Source organism: Cajanus cajan, chromosome 7 (genome assembly GCF_000230855.2).
Source record: "Cajanus cajan strain Asha chromosome 7, NIPB_CcT2T_4, whole genome shotgun sequence".
In the NCBI taxonomy this organism is placed as follows: domain Eukaryota; kingdom Viridiplantae; phylum Streptophyta; class Magnoliopsida; order Fabales; family Fabaceae; genus Cajanus; species Cajanus cajan.
In genome coordinates, this window is record NC_138523.1 from 38,626,596 (window position 1) to 38,632,595 (window position 6,000).

Consider the following 6,000-nt stretch of genomic DNA (forward strand, 5'->3'; position numbering starts at 1 on the left):
ATCCTCAAGCAAAATGGCTCGGGGCTCAAGAACTTCGTCGGATCAACTCTCCGAGTGATTTCTAGGGCAGAACACTGCTCAAAAACCCCAGAATACTCAAGGAGAGGGTTGAAACTATGTTCAAAAGTGTCCAATGACGTCCAATTGACGTCATATTTATAGGGAACAGGCCCAATACGGGCTACAGAATCAATACGGCCGTATTGAAATTTTTGAACTTCAATACGGCCGTATTGAGTTCAATACGGCCGTATTGAAGTTCAGAAATTTCAATACGGCCGTATTGAGTTCACTGCGGCTGTATTGAAGCTTCAATACGGCCGTATTGATTTCAGTACGGCCGTATTGAAGTTTCAGAAACTTCAATACGGCCGTATTGAGTTCACTGCGGCCATATTGAAGCCTCAATACGGCCGTATTAAGTTCAGTACGGCCGTATTGGGCTTCATTCCCTCCACTTCCTTATTTTAAGCTGTTCTAAGACCTCTAGACCTACAGAGAACCCTCCTAGGGCCTTCCAGGAGTCCTTCTGGCTGATCTTCCTTCAGTCTTCGAGAGTCTTCAAGCTTTATTTCCGACCCGGACAATTTTAGGGGTCTACAGCTGCCCCCCCCTTTACTTAGTCAAACGGTCTTTTTAGTGTGTCGATTGACAAGTAAAGGAGTTGACCCAATTGTCCGGGTAATACGCCAACCTTCTGACTTGTAGTGTCTTCCGGTGGAAAATTGTTGAGTAGCCTCTCCAGGTTGAGTATTAGTCGTCGCCTCTCCAGGCTCATTGCATACCTCGGTGCTCTGGACATCTGGGTAGCTGAGTATTGCCTCTCCAGGCTTGTGCATACCTCGGTGCTCTGGACATCTGGGTAGCTGAGTATCGCCTCTCCAGGCTTGTGCATACCTCGGTGCTCTGGACATCTGGGTAGCTGAGTATCGCCTCTCCAGGCTTTGTGCGTACCTCGGTGCTCTGGACATCTGGGTAGCTGAGTATTGCCTTTTAGGCTTGTGCATACCTCGGTGCTCTGGGCATCTGGGTAGCTGAGTACTGCCTCTCCAGGCTTGTGCATACCTCGGTGCTCTGGACATCTGGGTAGCTGAGTATTGCCTCTCCAGGCTTTGTGCATACCTCGGTGCTCTGGACATCTGGGTAGCTAAGTATTGCCTTTTAGGCTTTGAGATGATTTTGTCTCCACAGTCCACGATGCTGCTTCGACGGTTTTTTCTGATTTTGTGCCACTGAGGGCTGGATAACGCAGGGATCCGTCTAGGGGATGTGCAGTCATTCACAGGTTCCTGTGCCCCAACTTGCATTGCATTGTTGGTACCCATGGGGAATTTCTGACTCCTTGGGGTGTAGACACAGATGATCTTTCTCTCTGAGTTGAGCGATGCCTTATGTTTGGCTGACGTTCTTTGACGTTGGTGGAGTATCCCGGTTTATCCTTATTCGGGTATCTCTTTTTGATTTTCTGATTTTTGCTGCCTCTGTGTAGGCTGTTATCCGCTGGGGATTCTGGATGTTGATTTTGTCTCCACAGTCCACGATGCTGCTTCGACGATTGATTTTGATTTTTGTGCCACTGAGGGCTGGATAACGCAGGGATCCGTCTAGGGGATGTGTAGTTACTCATAGGTTCTTGTGTCCCAACTTTCCATTGAGTAGTTGGCGCCCATTGAGGAATTTCTGTTTCCTTGGGGTGTAGACACGAAGATGCTCTTTCTGAGATGAGCAGTGCCTTATGATTGGCTGACGTCCTTTGGACGTTGGTGGAGTATCCCGGTTATCCTTATTCGGGTAACTCTTTTTAATTTTTGGATTTTGTTGCCTCTGTGTAGGCTGTTATCCGCCAGGGGATTTTGTCATTGGTTGTGATTGGCCTCTTCTGTTAGGCAGATCATCTTGATGTTCAATGATAGGCTGAGAGCCGGATTCCGCTTGGGGAATGATTATTGATCTTTTCGATTTTTTCTCTTTTTTGAAAGAGTGCCTCTGAATAGGCGAATTATCTTGATGTTTGATGATTGGCTGAATGCCGAATTCCTCTTGGGGAATGGTTATTGATCTTTTTGATTTTTTCTCTTTTTGAAGGGGTGCCTCTTGAGTAGGCGACTGGGGATTTGAAGTTCAGTGTTCGGCTGAGTGCCAAATTCCGCTTGGGGAATGGTTATTGATGTTTTTTTTTGATTTTTCTCCTTTTGCAGGGATGCCTCTGAGTAGGCGACTGGGGAATGTGGGATCTTATGTATCCCAGAGTATTATTTAGGAAGCCTCTGCAGGCTTAGCCTCACTCAGCGCTTGAGTCAGAGAGCTATCTTCCACTGAGGAAGTTTTAAGTCCTTTGACTAGATATACTGCTTGGGTGATCGTGCTTCCATTGGGAATGTCGTCGATCTTGCTTTGATAGCTCTTGCTGGGGATTCGTTCCGTGAGCTTGAGTTGAGGTTTCTCTGGGGAGTATTATTTCTGCGAGCCTCTCCAGGCTCAATTATTCTTTGATGTGGAGTATTATTTTGGCGAGCCTCTCCAGGCTCAGTTATTCTGAATGAGTATTGTTTCGGCAAGCCTCTCCAGGCTCAGTTATTTCTGAGAGAGTATTATTTCAGTAAGCCTCTCCAGGCTCAGTTATTCTGATGAGAGTATTATTTCAGCAAGCCTCTCCAGGCTCAATTATTCTGTGGGAGTATTATTTCGGCAAGCCTCTCCAGGCTCAATTATTCTGTATGATGAATTGTTTTTTTTGTTCAGCCCAAGAATGCAAGCTGAGATGTCTTTTGGAGAGTATTATTTTGGCAAGCCTCTCCAGGCTCAGTTATTCTGTATAATTTTGTTGGATTTTCTATATTTTGCCTTTTTGTTGATTTTGGCTTTTTCTGTGTTTTTGCCTTTTTTGTTAATTTCGGCTTTTTCTGTATTTGTTGATTTTGGCTTTTTCTGTATTTTTGCCTTTTTTGTTGGTTTTGGCTTTTTCTATACAGAAATGTCTCTGAGGAGTATTATTTTGGCAAGCCTCTTCAGGCTCAGTTATTCTGAGAGAGTATTATTTCAGCAAGCCTCTCCAGGCTCAGTTATTCTGAGAGAGTATTATTTCGGCAAGCCTCTCCAGGCTTAATTATTCTGAGGAAGTATTTTTTCGGCAAGCCTCTCCAGGCTCAATTATTCTGAGAGAGTATTATTTCGGCAAGCCTCTCCAGGCTTAATTATTCTGAGGAAGTATTTTTTCAGCAAGCCTCTCCAGGCTCAATTATTCTGTACAAACTGAGGAGTATTGTTTGTATCCTTGCCTTTTTTCCGTTTTCGGCTTTTGTTGACTGCTGTCATACACAAGCAATTTTCTATTTTTTCTATTTTATGCAATTGCCTCGTGGTAAGGTCTTTAAATGTGCAACTAATGTGTGTGATGCACGCGATGCAAGTTTTTATTTTTGTTCTTTAGAAAAGTGAATGGCTCTCCCTATCCTCTTCTTCTTTGGAGGAGTTTCTGTCATAGACGCGAGGGAGGATTTTTGTGAGCCTTTTATGCAGGAGATTATGGATTTTATAGGAACCCCTCCAATTTTCTTTATTGACCGATTATTAAGGAATTTTTTTTTTAGAAATACCAATTTAGAGGCATAATCACATGGTCAAGAGAGAAAAGAAATGAATAGATATTTTATTAATATTCACAAGTGTTTTTACAGAAAGATATACAGAAGGAATTTCTGAAGAATGGCTGGCCAGGGTAGGCTATATATATTTTTGGCTTAAACAATTATATCTGTAATTGTCGCTCTTCCCGTTCCCCTAATCGCTTCGGGTGAGATGCCTGAGCCAGGAGTGTAGATGCTGCAAGACGCTTGCTTCTAGAAGATAATCACTTGAACCGCCTTTCGGTTTTCGATTCAAGTGACCATTGCTTGCTTTGCTTTTACATCTTATTCTTTTGCCCCTAACTTTTGCCTAGGACGTGTAACATCTCAGTTTTCAACATGATTATTACTATTATTATTATTATTGTCATTATTACTATGTGGTATTTGGTCATAATTTGGTGGTTATATTTTACTTCAATTATAGATAATTCACACTCCATTTATGCTTAGAAAGATATGTGTGTTGTTAGATCTAATTAGATAGTTGTGAAATTTTTTTTTTAGAATCATTTCTCGCTGGGCTGACTGACTAGTCTCAGTGTCCGAGGCATAACTTGGGCTGTGATGGTCCAAATGATGCAAAATTGGTGTCAATGGAAATCTAAGAGAAAAACGCACAACTTTTGCAGAAATAGCCATTTGCAAAATCGGTCGTTTAGGAGGTCAAAATTGGACTTTTATTAATACAATTGTTTCTCGCTGGGCTGATTGGCAAGCCTCGGTATTTGGGGTATAACTTGGTCGGTGGTTGTTCAAATGATACAAACTTGGTGGCTATGGAAAGATAAGAGAAAATCCTACAACTTGCATGAAGGAAATATTTTCAGATTCGGCTGTCTATAAGGTCCAAATCAGTAGCCAAAGTCGGTGCGGAAAAGAACATGGCACCAACTCCATTAATTCACACCAACTCCATTAATTCATCCCACCAACTTCTATAATTCATTCCACTAATTCATTCCACTTAGTTTTGTCTATCTTTTTCTCCATTATTTTACATTTTTTTAATGTGTTTTGGAGGCTATAAATAGGCCTTCACTTCTCCATTGCAAACCATCCCAAGAAATACTTCTCATCCCTCAATTCTCATTCTCTCTTCTCTCATACTCTCTTCTTTCCCTCTTCTTCTCTTTAAAGACCAAGGGAAATCTAGAGGAGGAGGTTCTGTCCTAGTTTTAGCTCCGGCCCCTATTTTAGACGGAAGGAGCCTTGGGGAGGCAGCTGTGCTATAGTCTCAGTTTCTGCCCGAGTTTCAATTCAGGTTTATCCAAGTAAGGGTGGTATTTATAAAATTAATCTAGTATGCTAAGTAAGGGTGGTATTTATAAAATTAATCTAGTATGCTAAGTAAGGGTGGTATTTATAAAATTAATCTAGTATGCTAAGTAAGGGTGGCATTTATAAAATTAATCTAGTATGGGTAGTACTTATAAGACTTAATCTAGTATACATGAGCATGATAGGAGTAGTATAACTTTTAATATGCTATTTTGTTTGTATGAAGGTTGTTATTTATTTAAATTGATGGTTGTTATTTATTCAAGTTGGTGGTTGTTTTGGATATTTAATTTGGCATGGTTATGATTATGTTTATATATATAATTATGAAGTATGTGTATGTGGTTTGGAAAAGTAAATAGGACTGAGAGGAGTAAGGTTATGGATGGGAGGTCTCTTGGTGAGATCAGGGATATAATCTTTGGAGAAAATATGGTATTTCGGAATCCCATTGTGAGGATTTCCAATTTGGAAATTTTCCAAGGATTATATAGTAAACCACTTCAGATGTTAGGTGGATTCTGAAGTACTCCTCTAAGTATCTATTTGCTACCGGTATGGGTCTGGGTCGAGTCATACCGATGGATGAGGTGACCCCACCAGGGTTACGTGACGACGTAATCCAACTGTATACTTTCCATGAGAGGTTAGGCGTGAGACATGGGTTGCTGACATGTTTCACCGTATCAACACTTGGTTTGGATAGGTGTTGAGGCCAACATTTGGTTTGGATGTGTTGGTTACATCATGGATTATACGGTGGTGTGACTTTGCTTTGGATGTGGATTATGTATACATATGGTATGGATTGTATACTAGGGTTATGGATTTCTTTAATTAATATGTATGCTATTGGTTTATATCTATCTTGGAAATACATGTTGGTTTGAACAAATAATTGTTAAATGATATTTATACTATGGTTGGTTTTATACGTGCTAACCCTTATGTTTCCATGTGGTGGAACTGTGATGATCTCACTATGTGGGGGAGCAGATCAGGTGTGAAGCCATAGGATAGCAAGGAGTCTTCTGGGTAGCTGCTTTGAGAAGTGGCTAGGCTTAGAGCTTGACCAGCACCTAGGGTATTTCTG